The sequence below is a fragment of the Canis aureus genome, chromosome 2 (genome assembly GCF_053574225.1).
Source record: "Canis aureus isolate CA01 chromosome 2, VMU_Caureus_v.1.0, whole genome shotgun sequence".
In the NCBI taxonomy this organism is placed as follows: Eukaryota; Metazoa; Chordata; class Mammalia; order Carnivora; family Canidae; genus Canis; species Canis aureus.
The window spans coordinates 49,274,508-49,299,331 of NC_135612.1; the positions used below are offsets into that span (position 1 = coordinate 49,274,508).

At 36.5% G+C, this 24,824-nt stretch overlaps 2 long non-coding RNA genes across 2 annotated transcripts; both read right to left on the bottom strand.

Annotated features, from left to right (window-relative positions):
• Window positions 1-1,398: 1,398 nt before the first annotated feature.
• Window positions 1,399-4,618, bottom strand: LOC144290660 (uncharacterized). Its single transcript, XR_013358242.1, has 3 exons — window positions 4,473-4,618; window positions 3,457-3,608; window positions 1,399-1,730 (listed from the first exon to the last, which is right to left on the bottom strand). It is a non-coding gene; the product is annotated as an uncharacterized LOC144290660 (long non-coding RNA).
• Window positions 4,619-4,990: 372 nt separating this feature from the next.
• On the bottom strand, window positions 4,991-9,385 carry LOC144290664 (uncharacterized). The gene is made up of 3 exons (XR_013358244.1): window positions 9,155-9,385; window positions 6,012-6,122; window positions 4,991-5,152 (listed from the first exon to the last, which is right to left on the bottom strand). It is a non-coding gene; the product is annotated as an uncharacterized LOC144290664 (long non-coding RNA).
• Between the last annotated feature and the right edge of the window lie 15,439 nt (window positions 9,386-24,824).

A 24,824-nucleotide genomic window follows, 5' to 3' on the forward strand; every position in this document is an offset into this window, starting at 1 on the left:
AAGCACTGGGAGCCTTTCCCCTAAGATCAGGAACAAGACAGGGATGTCCACTCTCACCACTGCTATTCAACATAGTACTGGAAGTCCTAGCCTCAGCAATCAGACAACAAAAAGACATTAAAGGCATTCAAATTGGCAAAGAAGAAGTCAAACTCTCCCTCTTCGCCGATGACATGATACTCTACATAGAAAACCCGAAGACTCCACCCCAAGATTGCTAGAACTCATATAGCAATTTGGCAGTGTGGCAGGATACAAAATCAATGCCCAGAAGTCAGTGGCATTTCTATACACTAACAATGAGACTGAAGAAAGAGAAATTAAGGAGTCAATCCCATTTACAATTACACCCAAAAGCATAAGATACCTAGGAATAAACCTAACCAAAGAGGTAAAGGATCTATACCCTCAAAACTATAGAACACTTCTGAAAGAAATTGAGGAAGACACAAAGAGATGGAAAAATACTCCATGCTCATGGATTGGCAGAATTAATATTGTGAAAATGTCAATGTTACCCAGGACAATATACACGTTTAATGCAATCCCTATCAAAATACCATGGACTTTCTTCAGATAGTTAGAACAAATTATTTTAAGATTTGTGTGGAATCAGAAAAGACCCCGAATAGCCAGGGGAATTTTAAAAAAGAAAACCACAGCTGGGGGCATCATAATGCCAGATTTCAGGTTGTACTACAAAGCTGTGGTCATCAAGACAGTGTGGTACTGGCACAAAAACAGACACATAGATCAATGGAACAGAATAGAGAACCCAGAAGTGGACCCTCAACTTTATGGTCAACTAATATTAGATTATTTATTTATTTATTTATTTATTTATTTATTTATTCATGAGAGACACACACAGAGAGAGAGAGAGAGAGAGAGAGACGCAGAGACACAGGCAGAGGGAGAAGCAGGCTCCATGCAGGGAGCCAGACGTGAGACTCGATCCCAGGTCTCCAGGATCACACCCTGGGCTGAATGCGGGCTAAACCGCTGAGCCACCCAGGGACCCCCCCTTTATTAGCATTTAATCATAATCCACTCTGGTCCTTTTTATCCATTATTTTATATCTTTGATCTCATTCTATAGGTAACTTTTAAAAAATATTTTATTTATTTATTTGACAGAGAGTATACAAGCGCAGGAGTGGGGGAGCAGCAGGCAGAGGGGGAGGGAGGGAGAGGGAGAAGAGGGTTCCCTGAACCAGGAGCCCATTGAGGGGCTTGATGCCAGGACCCTGGGATCATGACCTGAGCTGAAGGCAGATGCTTAACTGACCGAGCCACCCAGGCACCCCTACATATAACATTTTATACCCTAATTTTATATTTTACATGAAATACTAGGCATTTTATGATACTATTTAAAATATTTTACAGATATTTGAGTGCTACATTTTTTATTCTAATTTGTTTAATATCACCATAATTTTTGGAAACTTTATTCCCCCACAATTGTAATATTACAAACAGCAATGCAATGAATGTCTTTGGCAGACAACCCGTTCTTCTTTTCAGATCATTTCCATCATTCGAATCCCAGAAACAGAATTTTGGAGGTGAGTGTCACAAATTATTTTCAAGGCTCTCCCATTGTCCTCCGCGTTGCTTCTTCAGGGCTGGAACCACTTTGCATTGCTTCCAGCTGTGTCGCGCCGGTCTATGTCTCTGTGCTCAAGCTCCAGAATTGAATGTTCTCATTTTTTTACAGTTCTGTTAATCTGATAGGTTAAAAATAGTATCTCATTGTTATTCCAACTTCCATTTCTCTGATAATGAGCAGAGTTGAAAAATGATCAAATGTTTATTAGCCACTGATGTGTCTGTGTCTGAAATTGTCTTACTTCCCTTCTCCCTTTATTTATGAGGAACTTAATTATTTTATTATTACCTTTTGTCATGATATCTTTTCTTATTAAGGATATCACCCTTTGTCCTGTTTAGAGCAAGTATTTCCCAGGGTTTATTTGCCTGTCAAGCAATTTTGGAGAAATTGTAATTTGTATGGGAAGTACTTACTGAGCTTCCCCTTTGTTATTTCGGCCACTCCTTTTGAGCTTAGAAAAATTCTCACCCTGATCTAGATTTGATTCTTCTTTATTTCCATTTACTCTTCCTGCTCCTTATGATTTACCAATGTTTAAACAAGCCTCAATTCTTTTCAGTCAGGCCAAGATATATACTGCCGGGCTTTAATAGAAAATTTTAATTTATATTTTGTTTTGTTCTTCTGCTTGGGAATTCTATTGCTACTATTGATTGTCCATTTTAATAAGGTGCTTCTGTTTCAAGGCAATTATGCAAAGGACACAATTGCGTACATAAATAATGAAGAAAAAATGCTTTTTCTTTCACTTCATCGTTCAGATAGAGAAATGCTAATTTTTACTCAAGCATGAGACACACCCCATTTTTCACCAATAAATTGCTAAAAATACATACATTGCTTTTGTCTAGGTTAATGATAGAAATAAATTGAAGTTTTGAATTATTAAAATCTTTGTTTTCCAGGTAACTATGTGTAGCATCTGGCATCTACAAGATTAATTCTAAAGAATTTCTTTGAAATGTTAACCAAAAATCAGTGACAAGGGCTACAATAATTTTGCAGTGCAAAAGAAAATGCCAAGCAAACTTTCCAGACAATGGACTATTTATCACAGTTTGCAGAGGTGGAGCAAATACATAATTTTTTGATCCAGTTGACACATTCAATTATCTTCTAAAAGTTTCTATCATAGGACTCCTTTTAGCCATTTACTGGGTACAAAAATGTTATCCATAATTACAGATATTTCATGGGCCTTCTATCAAAAGCCCAAGAATCCTTTCCCAGGGGCTTTCTGTCTTCCAGACAAACTGGAAAAAGAAAATAAATGCTTGGCAATCAAGACTTGCAAAGTGGCTGTGAGGGGCAGTCAAGGAACTGACAGAGGAAAACAAGGAAAAAATATGCATCAGAGCCTACGGTTTGGGCTTACAGAAGAAAAAATTTGCTGTATATCATAGACTCACAGATGTCTGGGACTGAAAGGGATTTTGTGAACATTAATTTAGTCTATCTCCCTTAGTTTTACTAAAAGCAATAAAATTTTCAAAATCTGTGTGCATATCTTCAAGATCAAAATGTAATATGGTGGAAAAATCAGAAGCTAGGTTTGAAGTCATCCCATCATTCTCTAATAACATTTTTAGGGGTAACAATGTGTTTAACCCAAAAAATCCTGGATTCTTTTTTGAAAGTATAAGGTTATTACACTTACCTGGCTGGGTTCTTGTGGTGTTTAATGGGATAGAAGTTCCTTATTAACAATAAATGCCAGTCATTTTTCTTTTTTTCATTCTCCATACTGAGAGTGGGTGAGACAAGCTGTCAACTAAACCTTAAGATATTTCAATATTTATCAGCCTTCTAAGGTGGAAAACCTCCCTGCATGCTCAACTTACATTTATCAGGTTCTAGCTTTTGCTCTTTCCCTCTGGTTTTTTAGCCAATGGAATTGTGGAGCAGAGATAATCTAACTTGGCAATCTTCCATCCCATGTTTCTGTAGAGCTGATAGCTGTCATTCATGAATGGTCAATAGGTCTTCTTCTGGGCTTGAAAAATGAATGGAAGACAGAAAGAAGGTTGTTTTGCCAAATGACATCTGACAAAGATCTTCTTTTTTGCTTCATATTTCATATCCAGCTCCCCTACCTCCATCCTAGTGATCTACTGTGTCTAGTAGGGAATTCCTAAGACATGACACCTAGTTTTCTGTTGGACTAGCCTCTTTAAGTTGTCTATCCCATCACAGCAAAGGTCAAGCAATGTAATTTGTGAATCATTTCCATTGTCCGTGAGTTATTCTGTGGCTAATGAACCTGGCATTTGATGCCAGCCTTCCTTCTAATAAATGTCAATTGACTATGTTCAATGCTTTTCTGTTTTGCTTAAAATGCATGAGACTGATTAGTGTAAAGCAAAAGTCTTTTCATGTGTGGAAATACTCACTAAAGTAGGGGGTACTTAATAAGACATCTTTCCATTTTTTATATTAAAAAACCCCGATGCTCAGAGATGTCCAAGGAATTACTAAAATGGTAAATTAGTTAGTCAATATACAGCAAGGAATGAACTGTGTTTGGTCACTCATTTATTTTCTATTTCCAAGCTGGTGAAAATAATTGGACAACTTAGGTAATTGTCTTTGAATTCATCTTTTAAAACCACACATCCAAGTCACTCTATGATTGGGAAAAGCCTAATATTACTTGAGAGACAGTGGCTAGGCAGTCCCTGGCATGGATTGACAACCAAACAAAATCAGTGGAAAGAATAAATGATTTTTCTTTTTTTTTTTTAATGATTTTTCTTTACTATTATTACTACTACTACTAATGATAATAATAAATTAATATAGCTTTCTTATTATAGTGTGATAGTTAAAATTATTGTTTGTCAAATATACACTTCCTTACCTGTTCTGCAGTGGGTGAAATTCATCCTACCACATTGTTTTGAGGTTGCCATGTGACTTGCTTTGACCAATGGAATTTTAGCAGATGTGATGTAAACAGAAGGTTTAAATGTGCTTATGACTTTTGGCTTAGCATGGTGTTTCAGTGACCCATCAAGAGAAGAACACAATCCAGATAGCTATTGAGTCTTAGCCTTGGCCATGGAATAAACACATATGGAACATAACTGAATCCAACAAGCATCCTAGAGTCAAGCCCAGTTGAACCACAGCTCAAGCACAACTGGCTAGTCAAGCACAACTTGTGTTCAACCTGCAGACTCTTGAACAAAAGAATAAATGTGAATCATTGTAAGCTACTGAATTTTGAGTAGATTATTATGCAGTATCATTGTAGCAATAGTTGCTAATACATACAACTAGCCTTTGCATATGAACTATTTGACAGATACTATGCTTAACATTTTAATAATCACACTTTTTAAAAAAATTTTTTATTTATTTATGATAGTCACACACACACACACACAGAGGCAGAGACATAGGCAGAGGGAGAAGCAGGCTCCATGCACCGGGAGCCCGACGTGGGATTCCATCCCGGATCTCCAGGATCGCGCCCTGGGCCAAAGGCAGGCGCCAAACCGCTGCGCCACCCAGGGATCCCAATAATCACACTTTAATCTGAAAATAATACCATGAGATAGGTGATATCATTTAATCCTAAATTTCAAATAAGGATGCAGAGCTTCAGAAGGGTTAGGAAATTTACCTAAGGACAAGATAACAAGGAGCTGAAACATGATTTGAATCAATGAGTCAATGTCTTTCTGATTCCAACATCTTTGTTATGCTTTAACCAGGTATTTCTTTTAAATTTTCACTTGAAATGGAGGGAATGAAAGTTGTGTTTGATGCTTAGCAAGGTGGTTAGGTTGTAGTATGGAGCCAAACTGTTTCTCAGCTCTTCTGTTTCATTCCCAACTATTATCACAAATGAGTTTGTAAGGGTTCCATTTCAACTTTTGCCGAGACTTGGGCTGATGCAGCTCTTAGAAATTCACTTTACAAAGCAATTGATAAAGAGTTCTCCAAGAGAGACTGACCAATAATTTCTCAGATAACTTCCACAGCAAAACACTATCAAGCTTAGGAGAGGCCATGACAAAAATGAATAATAAAGCCCTTTTGATCTTCAGGATCAACTCTTAAGCCCTCTGGAGCAATGAAATTATTACCACACAAATTATTCCAGCTGTGAGGGTGGTGAGAAAACAACTCCACCACATATTCTTATTTCCAATAAAGGACAACTTATTTAGAATTAGCTCCTTCAGAGTTCTTTTGTCTTTATCAGTGTTTACATGAGGGCTTCAAAACAACCTCAATGTGTCCCCATAATTAATTTCAAAAAGGAGAGAAATCCTCCGCTTAAGCCCTGGCTATATCCTATTTCTCTGATTCCTTCTACTCATCTCTTTTCCTACAAACTCTGGCATCAACAAGACTTGGCAAAAACGTTGAGGAAAGGGCTACATTTTACCTCCACAACCTCAATGACGGTATTTTCTTGATATTTCCAAAAAGGCAGAGGATGGAATTTCTTTGAATGGTAAGCTGGAAATGCCATCTTCTAAGAGAATTTGATCTTCCCCTGAGAATAGGAGGGAGGTAGATAATGAGTAGGAGAGGTTAGAGCCCAGCTACAATGCAATGTCCAAAATAGGTGGCATCTATAAATATTAAGTCTAGGGTTTATGACTTTTATGAAGGATATTTCTGATGCCCAGGAAACTGACCAATGGGAGCTGGAATCAATATTCAACAATAGTATTATGTAACCAAAGGTGCATACATATATTGATCACCAAGGACCTGACTGTTCATTTTCTGCTCTGCATATGGCTGAAAATCTTGTAATCCCATGGTAGGATTAGAATCACAAAAATCACTGAGATATTCTGTGAGTGGAGGATCCTAACATACTGTTCATTCATTCACTTATTCATTCATCTACTTGACAAATATTTACTAAGAATCTATGATGTGAAAAACATTGTCTTTTCTCCAAGAATACAGCAATGAACAAAAGAAACAAAGTCTCTTACAGATCTTATATTCTGAAGTGACAGATGAGAAAGAGATAAATATAGAATATAAGTTAGCACTGTGGAAAAAAAGTAAAAGAGTAAGAGGATGGAATAGAATAATTTATATAGAGTCGACAGATAAAGCCTCTCTTAGAGACATTTAAATAAAGACCTCAATAAAAGGAGGGCACAAACCATAGGAATATCTAGGGGAAAAGTGTTCTGGCCAAGCAACAGAATTGTGAGTATTCACTTGGTGTGCTCAACAAGGCTATTATGTATGTGGAACAGTGAGAAGGAGTCACAGCGGTAGAAGGTGAAGTCTGAGAAGCAGATGGGAGGCAGATTATGTAGCATCTTATAGGACCTTATCAGAATTTGGAATTTATTCTGGTAATATCAGATGCTACAAGAAGGTTTTGAGCAGGGAAATATCATGATCTGACTTTATGTTTAAAGAAGTCCTCTGACTACTGTATCAAGAGATAATAGCATGGTAAAAGTAGAAGTAGAGAAGCCAGATAAAAAATTATGTAATAATTAAGTCAAGGCATGATGTGGTTGTTTAAAAGAGACTGACAGCAGTGTAAGAGATGAGAAATGGTTAGAGTTTGGATATATTTTGGAATTAGAACCAACAGATTTTTATAAGGTATTGGATTTAAAATATGAGAGGAGAGGATTCAAAGATGACTCCCAATTTTTACTTTTATTTAAGCAACCAGGTGCACTATAGTGCCCTTTACTATATGGGAAATACTGAGTTTCATGTTAGCTTAGGCTGCTATAGCAAAATACCATAAATCAGATGGTGTAAACAACAGTCACTTATTTCACTCAATTCTGAAGGCCGAGAAGTCCAAGATCAAGGTTTCATGGGCATATTTGGATGCTGGTGAGGTCCCTCTTCCTGGTTTTTGCTCTACTCTCACATTACAGAGGTGGAGGGAAGGGGCTCTATCTTTTCCTCTTGTCATATGGACACTGATCCCATTATGGGGCTCTTCCCTCATAATCTCATCTAAGCCTAATCACATCCCAAAGGCCCCACCTCCAAATACCACTACACTGGATTTAGGCTTTCAATATACAAAGTTTGAGGGGATACAAACATTCATCGACCACAGCATGGTAAGAAGGGATGGTTAGTGTGGGCAGGAGAGAACTCAAGGATTCTATTTTCAGTTGGCTGTTAGACATGCAAGGAGAAATGTTACATGGAGAATTGAATACACATGTCTGGAGTTCAGAGAAGAGGTGTTGACTGGAGCTAGAAATTTGGGCATCCTCAGAGTATCCACCAGAGGAACAAATAAGTGCAACATTTAGAGGCTGACATAAGAGGAGTCAACAAGATAGCCTGAAAGGGAAACCCAGTGATGTTGAAGGTAAGGTAGGAGGTGGATGTTTCAGAGGCCAAGGGGACAAAGTATTTCAAGAAGTAGGGAGTAACTGGCTTCCTAAAATGGTGCCAGTCAAGTAAGAGGAAGACTGTGCATAGATTGTGGATGAAGCAATGTAATTTCACTGATGATGGCTACAAAAGCTTTTTTCTGGAGTGATGAGGGGAAGGAGCATTAAAGGAGTTGGTCCAGGAGAGAGTGGGAACATGTGAAAGAGACCACAGTGAGAATAGGGAACTCTCAGGAATTTTGCAACAAGGCTGCAAAGCAGGTTGAGATTAGAGTCAAGACAAGTTTGTACTTATCTTTTTGTGTGAAATATAGGAGACAAAATAACATATTTTTCTGCTGCTGAAAATGATCTGGAAGAGAGGAAATACTTGATGATATAGAAGAGAGAGAACAGGATTGATGGTGGAGTTAATGGTGATGAGTGTTCTTGGGCCATCAGATCCAGTCACATATGGAGGATCTGGTCCTGGGCCATACTATGGATATGATTCATGTAACAGGAGAGGAGGCAGGCAATGGATCATTACAGATCAAGACAAATTAGGAAATTGAGTGGGAGAGTGAGGAAACACTCCTTATGGGTTCTGTTTTCCCAGCAAAATGAGGATCAGCCAACAGTTGAAACTGAGGATGAAGGATGTTCATCCTCATATTGGAGACTTAAGGAAATGGAGGGTAAGTAGTCACTCAGGACAATAGAAGACTGTGACAGAGACTATGGAGAGCCCCTTGGCAGTGATGAGAGCTCAATGAGGCCATGAATTTTAGTGTGGCCAGTCGGCCTGGGTGTGAGGATTTTGTTTTCTTGAATCACATTCAGCTTGCCCATTGAAGGCAGGGAGTGGGGTCGAACTTAAGTGGAGTTTAACCAAGCAAGTATGACAAAGGGGGAGGGGCCAAAGATGTTGAGTTAACAACCCCTTGACAGGACTATGATGTCGAAGAATTCATTGAACAATCTCTAAGCATTTTTTAAAAAGTCTCTCAAGAACAATTTTTTTTTACTACTTAGAATAGAGTGAGTTGTACTGTCTTAGAGGTAGCTTATGATTAGTTTTATTATTGATATCAAGCATGTGTACAGTCATATTTCACAATGCCAATAGTAATAGCCATTGAAGACAAAATGGCAGAAATCTTATGTTAAACTGATAATAACCCAGTTGTAGCAAGGTAAGTACCTTATAATAATATTCATCCCAATGTGCCAATAGAAGAAATCCAGAGTCACAGAATAAACTCTTCTATCAATCTTCATAAAATGCAAGAGGGTAAAATCATAGAGAATCAAACCTCTCTCTCTCAGTTTCCACTCTGTAGGCAGGTCTTTCTTGCTACTAAGGATATTTGTTTAGAATAAATTATTTTTCAGTTTTCTTCCTTCCATCACTTCCTCCCTACTTTACTTTTTTTGTTACCTTTCTCTTTCTGCCTTGCTTTTCCTTTTCTTTCTTCTTTCTTTCTTTCTTTCTTTCTTTCTTTCTTTCTTTCTTTCTTTCTTCTTTCTTTCTTTCTTTCGTCTTTCTTTCTTTTCTTTCTTTTTTTCTTTCTTAATATCGAGACTTATCATCAAAAAAGAAAGAAAAAAGCCTTGTAAAAAACTTGTAGAATTTAGCTATTCATGTGTGCTAAATCCACCATTTTCTCTCTGCTCTCCAGAGCATTAGCTGATTACATCACTTCAGAACTTGGAGAGTTACCATGGTAACAGCTTTCCAACCTTTTCCTTTGAAAAGAATCCCTCCTGCCCTAAGAGAAATCACCTGCAAGTAGCCGTCCAGCTGCCTTTGTTCTGCTCACCGTCTTCACCCATTATCGGCAGTCAGACTTAGGTCAAGAGCCTTGCCAACGACCTATGAAGTAGGGCAGCATCTAGAGTGCTGGTTCAGGGCTGGAGTTTGGTCTCCTCCACACTTCTGCCTCCCCTCCTCCACTTGCTCTTGCAGTATGGGGATTGAAACCAGGGGGAGAGGGCACAGCAAAGTCTCTTCTCAAAACCACCTGGATTCTTTTTAGCGGCTGCCCAGCTGCTAAGGAATTGAGTCCCTGTCCTAGAATTTTACAGAGTCCCTCCTCCATGAGAGGGGAGTTTTTCTCTTTATTGATTTGCCAACAGCAAAAGCAGCAACCCCAACCACCTGCCACTTAAACAAGAGCAGATTTATTACATTTGGCCTAAGGATACTTGTTACAATTGGAATATTGTATGTGTCAGTCAGGAGGAAGTTTGGCTATGATGCTTTGCATTGTTAATGGATCAATGCTGTCTCACTTCCTACTTACTTTCAATGTGCCTTCTTCCCAGCATGGTGGCCTAGTCTTCCTTCCTGGTCCATCATTTGTCCTCTGACTGTAATCATGGAAACAGATTAGATTAGTCACTTAATGGTGAGGTGATATATGAACTTGATCCCTGACATGAAGGGTCCCCCATTGTCTTTGTATGGCTCACTTTTTTGCCACATTGAAGGGCTGGCATTTATTCTCGGTCTTACCTGCTCCTTTCTTACCAACTGTCAGGGAGAGGAGAGTCAGCTAGGGGTACTACTTCAGGTACTATCCACATGTCTGTGACTGGCTGCTAGCTTGGAGAACAACTTTTCTGTTAACTTTGGTTTTGGAAACCAGAATTATTTCTTGGCTTTTGGGACCCTTTTTTTTTTTTTTTTTAGTAGAACTATTACAATTGGCAAATAAATGATTACAATTTGAGAGATGTAAATTTGTATACCACGTCTGATTTTGTTTTTTTGATGGCTGACCACTTTGAAACCTCATTTCTCCCTCTTCCTCTTCTGCTCCGCATCCTGGAAAGCTAATAAGAAAGTCTGAGTGCTCCCTCCTTGGCACTGGTGGGAGTTTCAAAATCCACATAAGTCCCTTCCTGTATGTAAGAGCCTTCATCCTGGCCTCAATTCCTAACTGCAGTAAAAATCCCAAACCAGTTTCTTTCCTTACTCTCTCAAGCTACTTTTAGATCAGCAGGAGAGATATTCCCTACCCTTTTCAGAAAACTTCATTATGTAACTAAAAACTTTTTCATACCTTTTTAGTGAGTGTGTGGAGTCGGGCTGGCTATCTAAGCCAAATTTTGAGTGGGGATCCATCTTATTTTTTGTATTATATCCACACAATTTTTACAAAAATTTGCATATAAGGGGAATGAGAAAAGGAACTTTCCATGCAAGAATAGAATTATTTTAATGGTAAAAACTTGCCCATCTTTCCATCCAGTAAAGAGAGGTTGAAGGGCTAGACTGGCTTAGGTTCTGTGTTTTCTGAGCCCGGACTAAACATTAAGCAGGTAGAGGCTTGCCCACACAATGATAAGCCAAGTCTCATTCAGGGGAGAATCCAAACTCCATCCTTGCAAGCTGTTCAATTGTCCATTGCCTAAAGGAGGTTGGAAGAATAGAAGGCAAGGGGACATGGCAGGGACAATGGAAGGGAAGCAACAAGTGACTTGCGTGAAATGACTTAAAGCATACACACTGAGGTTGGAAACAGAGCTAGAAAAAATTGAGCTGTAGGAACAAGGGACTTTTATAGGGAATCTGTAGGCTCAGCTTTGGGTAAAGAAGGAGCCAAAGGTTTTAAGAAGCTCCTCTTCTAAGTCCAAAGGTCATGTTTGGAACCTGTGGCACACTTGTTCCCATTTCATCTGGCAGTTACAACTGGTACTTGCCACAGATGCTGTGGAAGGCAGCAAGACCCATGAAAGGGTTGCTCAGGTGATGATGGCTGGAGGTGGAGGGATTGAGCAATGGTTAGGAACATGACCTCTAGCACCAGACTTCCTGTGTGTGAAAGTGTGAATTCTGCTCTGCCACATGTGAGTTAGGTGATTTTGAGCAAGCCGCATAAAACTAGAAAAAGTTAACTTAAATTTTAAAGACCATCTTTGGGAAAATAGAAGCATTACATAATATGTTCAATTCATCAAAGAGATATGTATGTATGTACCTTGTAACATAGGCTCAAAACATTCAAAGCAAAATTGATAAAAATAAGGAAAGTAATCTATCTGGCACCCAAGTGGAAGTTTTCAACACAGCTCTCCCAATATTGATAAGTAAGCAATAAAAATCAAAGAAAACACAAGGAACTTCAAAAACACAGTTAATACACTAACTTTTACATCAAACAGATTTGGCCCAATGATTCAGAAGATACATTTTTCTCAAGCACACATAGAATATTTACAAAAATTATTTCACTATCAGGCCATAAAGCAAGGCTCAGAAAATATCAAAGGATAAGTAACATAATAAAACACATTTTCCAAACTGAAATAACGAAGTTAATTTTTAGAAACATAATTTTTAAAATTTTTATGTATTTAAAAGTTTAGGAATGCATTTCTAAATAACATATGAGTCAGAGAAGAAATCATCATAAGAGATATACAATACATAGATAAGACTCCCAGAAGATCACACAGGAGAAAATCTAGGTGAACCTGCATTTGGGAGTGACTTTTTAGATAAAACACTAAAAGCATGATCCACAAAAGAAAAAATTGATACATGGGACTTCATTAAAATTAAAAACTTGTGCTCTACAAAAGACGTTGTTCAAAAAATGAAAAGACAAGTCAAAGAAGAAAGTTTTCACAAAACATATGTCTGATAAAGGATTGGTGTCAGATACATACAAATAATAAGAAAACAAACAACCTGATTAAAAAATGGGCAAAAGGTCTGAACAGACCAGATACTTCACCAAGGAGACATACATATGGCATATAAGCATATGAAAAAAGGCTCCACATCACATGCCATTAAGGAATTGTATGCTATTGTATACTATTAAAACAATTTTAGAATGGCTACAGTTCAGAACACTGACAACACCAAATATTGGCCAGGATTTGGAGCAACTTGAACTCTCATTAATTGCTGCTGGGAATGCAAAGTGGTGCAGCCACTTTGGAGGACAGTTTAGTGGATTCTTACAAATGGAGAAGTACTCTTGTCATATGATCCGGCAATTGTTCCCCTTGGTATTTACCCTAATGAGATAAAATATATGTCTACATAAAACCCTGTACATGAATGTTTATAGAAGTTATATTCATAATTGACATAACTTGGAACTAACCAAGATATCCTTCAATAGGTGAATGGATAGACAAACTACAGCATATCCATACAATGGAATACTATTTAGAAAAAGAAAGGAAAGGGGACTCCTGGGTGGCTCAGCGGTTTAGAGCCTGCCTTTGGCCCAGGGTGTGATCCTGGAGACCTGGGATCGAGTCCCATGTCAGGCTGCCTGCAGGGAGCCTGCTTCTCCCTCTGTCTGTCTCTGCCTCTCTCTCTCTCTCTCTCTGTGTCTCTAATGAATAAATAAATTAAATTTAAAAAAAAAGAAAAAGGAAGAAAAGAAAAAGAAAAAAAGGAAAGAAAGACTTATGCCATGGAAAGACACGGAAAAACCTTAAATGAACACTGTTAAGTGAAAGAAGCCAGTCTGGAAAGGCTGCATGCTGTATGATTCCAACTATATGACAGTCTAGAAAAGGCAAAGCTATGGGGACAGTTAAAAAAATCAGTGGTTTCCAGAGGTTTGGTGGCGGGGAGAGATGAATAGGTTGGAGCACAGGAGAATCTTTAGGGCATTGAAGCTATTTTGTATGATACTATAATGGTTGATATATGTTGTTATACATTTGTCAAAACCCACAGAATGTACGATGCAAAAAATGAATGTTGAGAAATATGGACTTCGGTTAATAATGCATCAATATTAGTTCATCAATTAAATGAACTTGCATTTGCATATATCTAATGCAAGATGTTAATAATAGGGAAAATGTGTGGGGTGGGGGATTAAAGGCATATATGAGAACTCTCTGTACTCTCCAATTTTTCTGGAAATTTAAAATTGCTCTCAAAAATAAGGTCTATTAGGCCTTTTAAAAAAAATTACATCTGGAGCTTACATTACATTTCTATTACACAGTATTGGTATAAAGGCTCTAGTCAGTTTAATAGCAAATTAAAAGCATAAGAATAAAAAGGAAGAAATAAAACTTGTATTTTATTGATGATAGAATCGTTTGCATAACCTTTTCAAGACCTATGGCCAAATTACTGGAAATAATAGGAGTTAATTAAATTAGATGAATGGAAAATTGCAACACAAAAGTGAAGTTCTGTTTCACTACTACGGAACACTTAAAATGTAATAAATAGAATTATCCACTTAAAATAATAACAAAATCTTGGAATAAACTTTTTTTCATAAAGCCATTAAAGAAGACTACAATAGAGATACACCATCTTTATGTATTGAAAGACTTAATATCACAAAGGTGCCAAATTTATTAGCTGCTGTCATTCTTGATATCTAGATATATGACTAGTACTGTTAGCTATTTTCAATATGCTTGCATTTATAGTTAATGTTTATAAGATTATCTTGATTTTATAGATAATTGATGCTCAGAGAGATTAAGGAATTAATATAAGGACATACAGTGCTAACAAGTGGCTGAGTTGAGGGTATATCAGGGTTTAATTCCACAGACTGTTCTTCTTTTTCCAAGAAATCTGCCTTGGGCTTTTAAACCAAATATCTCATTGCAAAGCTAGAAACAGCTTTGAGAATCATCCTCGATTTCTTTCCCCATCTCACCCCACAGCCAGTATTCCCGAAGTTCCATCAATTTTACCTCTTCATGTTTTTCAAATCATTCACTCTTCATCTTCCACAGGCAATAGCTTTTATTAAGTTAAACCTTCATCTTTTCCCTGGAATACCTACAATACCACTTCCTAACTAGTCTTTAACCTCTTCATTGCTGAGGGATCTGCAATCCTCTGCATAAAACCTTTAAATTCCTATAGTACCCATTGTCCTCAAGATAGAAATTCCTTCACCTGAAGCTTTGTAGCACATCCAGGCACCTGCAGCTCAGTTTACTTCTCCAGGTTCATGTCTAATTACTCCATGCTACAGCCTTCATGATTGATCATTCTTATATGTACCAAGCTATCTCCTGTCCCCTAAAGTCTGTTCATGTTCCCTTTTCTCTGCTTCCCTCAACTCTTACCCCTCTAGATTCTCAATATTAATACTCAGGAATCATCCTGAAATGAATATTGTCCTCCAGGAAGCCTTCCTTAACCCTTCAATGTCTAAGAACACTCATCCTTCATCTTCACCCTTATCTCACTGTATTGTAATTCATCTTTGACTTGATCACATCTCCATTGGACTTACTCCATGAAGGCAGGGGTATTGCCTGGCACAAAATATGAATTAGATACTTATATACTGAATGAATTCCTTTAGGTTTCACAAGTTAAACATTGAAAAGAAGACACCACACTCAACAATACATAGGCCCATGACTGCAGGTTGTTTGATATAAAGTTGGGCTGATCCAACAGGTTATATTAGTAAGTAGGAATGTAAGGAAATATACTAAAAATTTAAAAGTCTTCAAAGAACCAGAGCCCAAGATAATATTGATAATGATTGATAATCATTTATGAGGAGATTAATAAACCCTGAGGAGCATATTAAAGAGATTGATTGGCCAGCTTTGAGTTTTTACAGGACATGAAGTCAAGGGAATATTTCAGCTTCTGTCTGATTTTGACAATGAAACTTGAAATTAGGGCAGCCTTCACCCCAAGAATAAGGAAAATAAAGAGTGTAATCACGGTTAGCCACATTATCTGCTTTTCCTACCTCAAAACTGTTTCACGAGATACTAAAAATGAAACAAAACACTTTGGGCTGTCAGATTCAAGTGCTTCCTACAGAGAAGATAAATGCCTGGGACACCGTAGGAAGGTTTGGGGAGAAGGTTTGTTGAAAACCTGTATGGCTGACAGGAAGTGGTTAGTGCATTTCTCCCTGACATCTATATTGCATTTAAGCCTCATTATATTGAGTTCTATGAGGATAAAGGCTGGTGAGACACTTTAGAAAATTGGGTAACATTTCTGAATTCAAATGTGTAGATTTTTTTTTTTTAAAGAGGCACAGGTGGGGATATATTCTTGCCTCTTCATCCCTTTGTTAACACCAGAAAAATGTATTGGGCTTGAATATTATAAACCCATGTAATGGAAAAAGATGACCAATTTGGAGAACATGCAGCATTTAAAAATTAGCAAGGTTTCTTTGTGTCCAAGAAGAGATATGATTAGCATACTCTTCAGAATTTTTCTAAACTCAGATTGCTCACTCCTTCATAAAAAGCTGCCCCTGTCTAGAAACGGAAAGGGAGTTTGGGGCTAGGCTTGTTATCCCTCAGGCCTGGTAAACTGATTAACTCAATTTAAAAATCTTCAGGCCAGATTCACAAATATGGTCTAACGGTGAGAATATTAGCAAAAATGGAACAATTAGAAGATTGATTCTTTTATACTTTTTTCCTTGATCAAAGAAAAAAACAGTTCACAGGGAAAGCATGATTGTTCATTTCTGTGATCCTGTGTTTTTAATGTGAAAGGAATCCTTTAAATTCAAAACTCTTGGTATATATTATGATGTTACTCAACCACAGATGCAAAATGCAAGGGAGTCTAAGGCTGCTTCATGCAGAAGGTTTTCAGAATACAAGACAATTCATTGGTATCTTACAGCCTCCTTTCCCTTCTCTATGGAAGTGGCAATTATCCGAGTAGCTATTTAAGAATCCTATTATATTTTATTGACTTGAATTCAATTATATTCAATTGTATTGTAAACTCAACAAAGACAGAAATTGGAGAAATCAATTGCTTTCCAAAAATCAGTTAGAAAATGTAATATAGAAAGATCCCATGACAATAGCAAATTATAAAATACTTACAAAAAGCCTGAGGAAAATAACCTAGATCTATGTGAAGAAAATGATAAAGCCCTACCTACCGCAGTCATAAAACAACATCTTTTAAAAAAAGATGCTGCAAATTACGTTTCTGGATGGGAATACTCAATATTCAAGGATACACATTTATCTCAAATTGATCTGTAAATTCAGTTCAATTCTAATAAGAATCCCAATGGGATATTACATAAAACTTAAGTTAATTCTATATTTATCTGGAGGAATCAGTGCAGAAGTTTAAAAACAAACTTCTATAATTAATAAAACCACCATGACTATTTAAAAATATAAACAAACAAATAGATCAACCTACAAATTCCAGAAAGAAACCCATGCCTTCTTTGAAATTTAGTAGAAGATAAAGATGACAATTTCGGTGCAGTTTCAGTACAAAGATGAATGAACTTATTGAATAAATGGTATTTAAAAAATCTACTATACAAAGGCATGGATTGGCATAAGGCCACATTCATATCTTACCACACATTTAACTAAATATTAGGTAGAATGAAAATCTAAATGTAAAATTACAAATGTATTAGAAAAACAGGAACTTACTTTCCTAATCTTCAATAACAAAGGCCTTTTATAAATGATAACCTAAACCTGAGAAATAGTTATGAAAAAGATTGACATATTCAGTTACATTAATAAAAAAAACTTTAGAATTAATGAGTTAATTTAGCAAGGTTGCAGGATACAAGGTGAATACACTGAATCCAACGTATACCTATATACTCATATCTATATACCTATATACTTGTAGCAAACAATTGGAAACTGAAATTGCCGCAAATTGATTTACAATACTGTCAAAAACCATAAAATACTTCAGGAAAGTTAACAAAAGATCAGCAGGACCTCTAAGCTGTAAACCAGGTAACACTGCTGAAAGAAAGTAAAGACCACAGAGTGGAAGGATACAATTTTCACAGATTGGGAGACTGAATATGGTTACACTGACTATTAGCAGAACAAATTTGGAGGACTGAAAGCACCTACCTTTGAGACTTACTCTAAAGCTATAGTAATTAAGACAGTGACCAAGTTTGACAAATCGATTAATAAAATAGAATATTTAACCCACAAATAGACCAGCACTAATATAGTTGACTTTTTACAAATGCAACCAAAGCAATCCAATATGGAAAGGAAAGTCTTTAAGTAAATGGTGGTGAAGTAACAGTGATATCCATGTGTAAAATAAATGAATTTCAACCCCCCTCTCTTGCTATACACCAAAATAAATGTAAATCTAAGACCAGATTAAAGATTTGATTAAAGCTATTGGAATGCTATCAAAAAAAGAAAATATTTGCAAAATCTATGTCTTACAAAGAACTATAATTCAAGATAATAAAATGTCAAACAATTCCCTAAAAATCGGCCTAAGATTTTAACAAATACTTCACAAACTTCCAATAAGCATCTGAAACATGAAAGTTTCTTTCGTGATTATTCATTGAGAAAATGCAAACCAAAACCATCCTAAACTACCAGTCCATATTCACCAGAATGGCTAAAATTAAGACTAACACCAAATATGAGCAAAGATGTGCAGTACCTGGAACTTTCATACGTTGTTGGTGGAAGTGTAAAATGATAATCACTTTAGGAAAAAGTTTGAGTTTCTCATAAAATTAAACATATACCTTTATTCAACCCACCCATTAATTCCACATGATATTTACTCAAAAGAACTGGAAACACATACCTACAAAATATATCTACAAAAACGTAGCCACAAGTTTTTGTAGTTTTATTGGCAAAATAAAGCTTTATTCACAATAGCTCCAAACTAGAACCAGATGTCCAAACTCAGGAGCCCGGATAGAGAAAAACTTGTACTATGTTCATACAATGGACTGCTACACAGCAATAAAAAGGAGCAAACTATAGGGGCACCTGGGGGCTTAGTTGGTTAAGTATCTGCCTTCAGCTCAGGTCATGATCACAGGGTCCTGGGATGGAGCCTCAAGTCAGGCTCCCTGCTCAGTGGGAGTCTGCTTCTCCTTCTTCTTCTGCTCCTCCGCACCCTATGCTTTCTCTCTCTCTCTCTCTCTCTCTCTCTCTCTCTCTCTCACACACACACACACACACGCACACACACACACAAATAAATAAAATCTTTTTTTTTAAAAGAACAAATTACTGATACATGAAATGTCAGGGATGAACCTCCAAAACATGATGCTGAGTAAGAAATTTTACACAAAAAAATATACACTGTGTGGTTTCACTTATATGAAGTTCTAAAACAGGCAAAAGTAATCTATGGTGGGAAAAATCAGAATAGTAGTTCTCTCTTGGGAGTAAGGACTAAGGGTGGTATTGATTGAGAATGGATATGGGGTAATTATAATATTTTGTATTTTGGTGAGGGCTTAGGCTACATAGATCTATGCCCTTGACAAAATCGTGTAATTAAAATTTGTATATTCTGGTGTTTTCTATTTTTTTTAATTATTGTGAAAGAAAACAAACAAATATTGGATTTTAGTTAATGAAATACATGTTGAAAATTCATTGGGAAGTGTGCTGGTGTCTGAAAATTACTTGGAAATAAAATCTGTTGAAGATGGATGAAAGGACAAATATATAATAATGTACATATTGTAAAGAGTCAGCTGTAGAATCCAGGTGGGAGATACATTAATTCTTCACTGTAAAATTCCTGCAAATTTTCTGCATGCGTAAATATTTTCATAATAGAATGCTGGAAGAAAACACCATTGAAAAGAATAAAGAACAGGAAAGAGAAAATAAGTATTTTTGACATCAATAAAACAAGGAAAGGAGTACAACCACAAGCCACAAGTCTAAAACATGATTGAATCTGTGGTTCAAAAGGGCAAAAACTTTCCCAAGAAGAACTGATACAAAAAAATTAATACCAGACATAGCCTCTTGAATTGCTGAACTTCAAGGACAAAAGATAAATCTTACGGTCAACTGGGTAGAAAAATCCTGCCACATCAAGGAGAAAAAAATTGAAATTGACCTCATACTTCACCAAAACAGCCAATGCCAGATAACAGTGCAGTGATGTTTAACATGGCTCAGTTACTCTTGAAGGAAAACAAAGTGAAGCAAAATTAACAACACATACGTTCCCAAGAAAATAACAACTTACTGTTTCCTGGATCCCTGAGCTCTTAAACTGGTTGAACCTAGTTAGCTATGATAAACCAAAACATAAATAGAAAATAAAATCTCAATAGGGAGAGGAAACAGTACAATTGGTGGAAACCTTGAACGTTATGATATGAAACTAAAAGAAGTAAAAAATGGTGCTTGAGAACAACCCATCTGACTATCTTATTTAGACTTATTTTACTTAAATATTTATTGTAGGGAACAGTAAATGTGGCCACAAAGGATCAAAATCAAAATTATATAAAAGGTATCTATTAAGTTTTTCTTCTCCCACATTCTCTATAAATACTATTCTGATTCATTTAGAAAATCACCTGTTTCTTTTTTAAATCTTTCCAGTATTTTTTTGTGTAACAGTTCATAAATACAAAGATTACTTTTATTTTACCATTTTCAGTCATGAGATAAGGGTATACCTGTGAAGTCAGTGTCATTGGTTTATCCATCACCTCCAAAAATTTCTTCCTGACCCCTTTGGTTTTTCCATGTTTTTATATTTACTTTTTTTGTGTGGTAAGAGCACTTCACATAAGATCTACCATCTCAGCAAATTTTTAGGTAGACAAAACAATATTGTTAATCAAAGGCCCTATGTTGTGCAGTAGATCTCCAGACTTGTTTATCTTACATAACTGAAACTTTCTACCCTTTAACATTAAATTCCCCAATTTTCCCTCCTCCCAGCCCTTGGTAACCACTATTCTCTCTCTGCTTCTATTAGTTTGACTTTTTTCAATCCCTAATATAAATGAGATCATGCAGTATTTGTCTTTCTGTGGCTCATTTCATTCAGCATGATGTCCTCTGGGTCCAGTGATGCAATTGCAAATGACAGGATTTCCTTCTTTTTTAAGGCCAAATGACATCCCACTGTCGATATATATCACATATAAAAAATCCATTCCTCTGTCAAGGAAAATTTTTTTATTATTTCCATATCTTGGCAGTTATGAATAATAATGCTGCAATGAACAAGGGAGTGCAAATATCTCTTCAAGATTTAGATTTCAATTCAATCCGATTTCACATTTCAGTATATACCCAGAAGTGGAATTTCTGTATCAAAGGGTAGTTCTATTTTTTATTTTTTCAGGAGAAGAATCTTCATTTTGTTTTCCTTCGAAGCTATACCAATTCATCTTCCCATCAACATTTCACAAAGGGTTTCTTTTCCTTCACATTCCCACCAACACTTGTTTTTGTTTTGTTTTTTAAATAATTGCCATTCTATTGGGTGTGAGGTGATCTCTCATTGTGGTTTTGATTTGCATTTCCCTGTTGATTAGTAATGTTGAGCACCTTTCCATATTCTATTGGACATTTGTATTTCTTCTTTGAAATGTCTATTCAGGTCTTTTGTCCCTTTTTCAATCTGGTTATTTGGGTTTTCTGCTCTTGAGTTGAGAGGTTCCTTACATATTTTAGATATTAACCCCTTATCAGCTGTATGGTCTGCAAATGTTTTCTTCATTCCATAGGTCATTTTCTCATTTTGTTAATTGTTTTCTTTGCTGTACAGAAGCTTTCTAGTTTGATGTTTATTTTTGGTTCTGTCTCCTGTGCTTTTGGTGATATGTCTAAGAAATCATTATCCTGTCCAATATCTGCCAACTTTTCCCTATGTTTTCTTGTTGCAGGTTTTACACTAAAATCTTTCATCTGTTTCATATTGATTTTTTTTAAAAAAGATTTTATTTATTTATTCATGAGACACACACACACACACACACACACACACACACACAGGCAGAGGGAGAAGCAGGCCCCATGCAAGGAGCCCGACTGGGACTCTATTCCAGGTCTCCAGGATCAGGCCCTGGGCTGAAGGGGGCACTAAACCACTGAGCCACCCAGGCTGCCCTCATATTGATTTTTGTATGTGGTGTGAACATAAGGGCTCAGCTTCATCTTTTTGCATATGAATATCTGATCTTCCCAACACAATTTATTAAAGAGACATGCCCCTTGCTCACTGAGTACTTTTTGCAACCTTGTTGAGTAATGGTTGACCATATATGCATAGGATTATTACTGGGCTCTCTACTTTGTTCCATTGGTCTATATGTCTGTTTTTACGGCGGGTACTGTACTGTTTTGATTATTTTAGCTTTGTAACATGTTTTGAAATCAGAATGTAGCATGTTCAGCTTTATTCTTCTTACTCAAAATTTCTTTGCCTATTGAGGGCTTTGTGGTTCAAAATAAATTTTAGGATTGTTTTTCTAACTTCTGTAAAAAAAAAAAAAATGCCATTGGGATTTTCATAGGAATTGCATCAAATCTGTAGATCACTTTGGGAAGTTTGGAAAGATCATAATCTTAAATTTGTTGAGATTTGTTTCATGACCTACCATGTGATCTATCTTAGAGAATGATCAGTGTGCTTTCAGACATGTCTTATGATTCACTCCAGATGCTCTTAGCCTCACTTTTCTCTGGGGCTGTTACTCAGTTTTTCCAGGCTCACTATTTTGGTAATCAGTCATGCTCTGATCAGATTCATGAGTCTACAACTTAGAGCCTTGTCTACCACTTCCTTTGATGCTTCCTGCCCCAGACTTGTTAGCTGGGATGCTTCAGGACAGCTAGGTGCCCAGGAATGCATAGCCCATAAATGCGTGAAATTAAAGCCCTGTAGTACAAGCCCTTCCCCAGTGGGCAACAGGAGCTGGTGGATAGATCCTTACATCCTCCTTCCTTATTCCACTGGAACTGATCTGAGCTGCAGTCATTATAGTTGGAAGAATCTTATAGGATCCAGCATCCAGAAAACATTCTTGACGCCAAGTGGTGCTAGCTTCATTAAGCACCTTCATTTGGGTTCTTCCTTCTTCTATGCCTCACTTCAATTTTTTGCCACAGGTTTCACTCTGGGGAGCCTAAGATTAATAATTTATTTAACCATTTAACTGTGCTGCCCCTGGCCACATATAGCTATTCGATTCTTGAAGTTTGCCTAGTCTGAATTGAGATGTCCTTTGAGTATAGTAGATACTGGGTTTTAAGAACTTAGTATGAAAAAACAATGTAAAATATCTTATTGATAAATGTTTATATTGGTTACATGTTGAAATGAAAATATTTTGTCTATGTTGGACTTATATGTTATTTAAACAATTATACCTGATTATTTTTATTTTTTTTAATGTGGGTACTAGAAAACTAAAAACTACAAACTGACTCATATTTTTGTTGGACAGCACTGAGTAAACATTTGGTAAGACTTGAGCTCTTGCTAAATTTTTCACTGTAACAACAATAACAGAATGTGTATGGAATAAACCACATCATGAGTACATGGAACAGGTTCCCAGAACTGAAATTTCTGAGTCAAAGATTGCATGAATTTGATCACTTTGATAAAGAATGCTGAACTTTTTTCCCCATAGGAGTAATACCATTTTTGATTCTCTCCTTATTGAATGGTGGAGCCCAGTTTACCCACAATCAACAAAGCATGTCATCAAATTATTGAATTCTGCTAGTCTAACAGGTAAAAAATAGTATCTCTTATTTGCTTTTTTCTTGATATTGGATCTCTTCAGCATCTTTTTATGTGTTTACGGACCATCTGTTTATCTTTTTCTGTGAATTGTCTGTGCACATCTTTTTGTCCATCTTTTCATGAAGAAGAATAGGTTTATATCTTTGACATGAATTGCAAGTATTTCCCCTAATTTGCCTTTTGTCTTTTGATTTTGCTTGTGGTATTTTTTAATGCAGACATGTATCAGACTTTTTAAAATGACTTGTGGATTTTGTAAAGGTGAGACTGTACATGACAAAGGGACTTTTCATGTTAAAGCTTCATGAATACATAGTTTATCTGAATGGTTTATAAAAAGCAATTACATTGCATTTTGGGGGGTTTTAAAGAACACATAGAAATTTCTTACTATAAGGTGGAAAATTAATGAATGGTACCCAAACCAAGGCAGCATAGTTTTCTTAGGCTTCAGTTACCATGGCGTTTGCAGCTTCCAGTAGACTTTCTAGGTTTGTACTATCATTCCAACTAGTAAATTTGTACCACATACATGTCAGAATAGCTAATATTATCCAAATTTCTCCTTTTAAACTGTTCAAAAAAATGTGGAGGTGAAACTTTCCTTGTTTTTCTTGCTTAGGGAGTAGAAAGAGGCACTCTCCAGAGCAGGAGTCCAGAATTTTACTAGTAGAGACCTCCTTGTTGACACCTTGCTATCACTTTGGTATCTTAATGGAAGTACAAGCAAGAGCCACCTGAGGCCTGTCTTATAATACTCATCTTACTGAAATTGGGTAAAGCCAAACTTTGTACAAGATAGGGATATCCAGTTATCCTCATATACGTACTTACAGAATAGAACATTTATGTTTGGAAACTTGAAAATGCAAGAGGGAAAATAGTAAGTGCAAAGAAGTGTACAGATGCAAATTATTCCATCTTTCGTTTAGGGAGTAAGTAGATACGATCTAAAATAAAATATGTGTCTTTCAATTTTTGTGTTTCTCTTTATAGTTTTACCATATATGCTTGATTCCCAACTAATGCTTTTGTTGGTTTTGCCAGTGTTTAAACTTCCAGTAATTATCTGTGTATTATGATAAAATAGTATTCTTTCATTACTTGGCTTTTTCACTAAATAATGAAATTTTCTATAAGTCCACTAATTAAGCATGTTAATTGTGTTGATCAAAACTTTTAGTCTTTACTGATTTTTTTAAAGATTTTATTTATTCATGAGAGACACAGAGACAGAGGCAGAGACAGGCAGAAGGAGAAGCAGGCTCCCTGCAGGGAGCCCAATGTAGGACTCAATCCCAGGACCCCAGAATCATTACCTGAGGCGATGGCAGATGCTCAGTCACTGAGCCACTCAGGC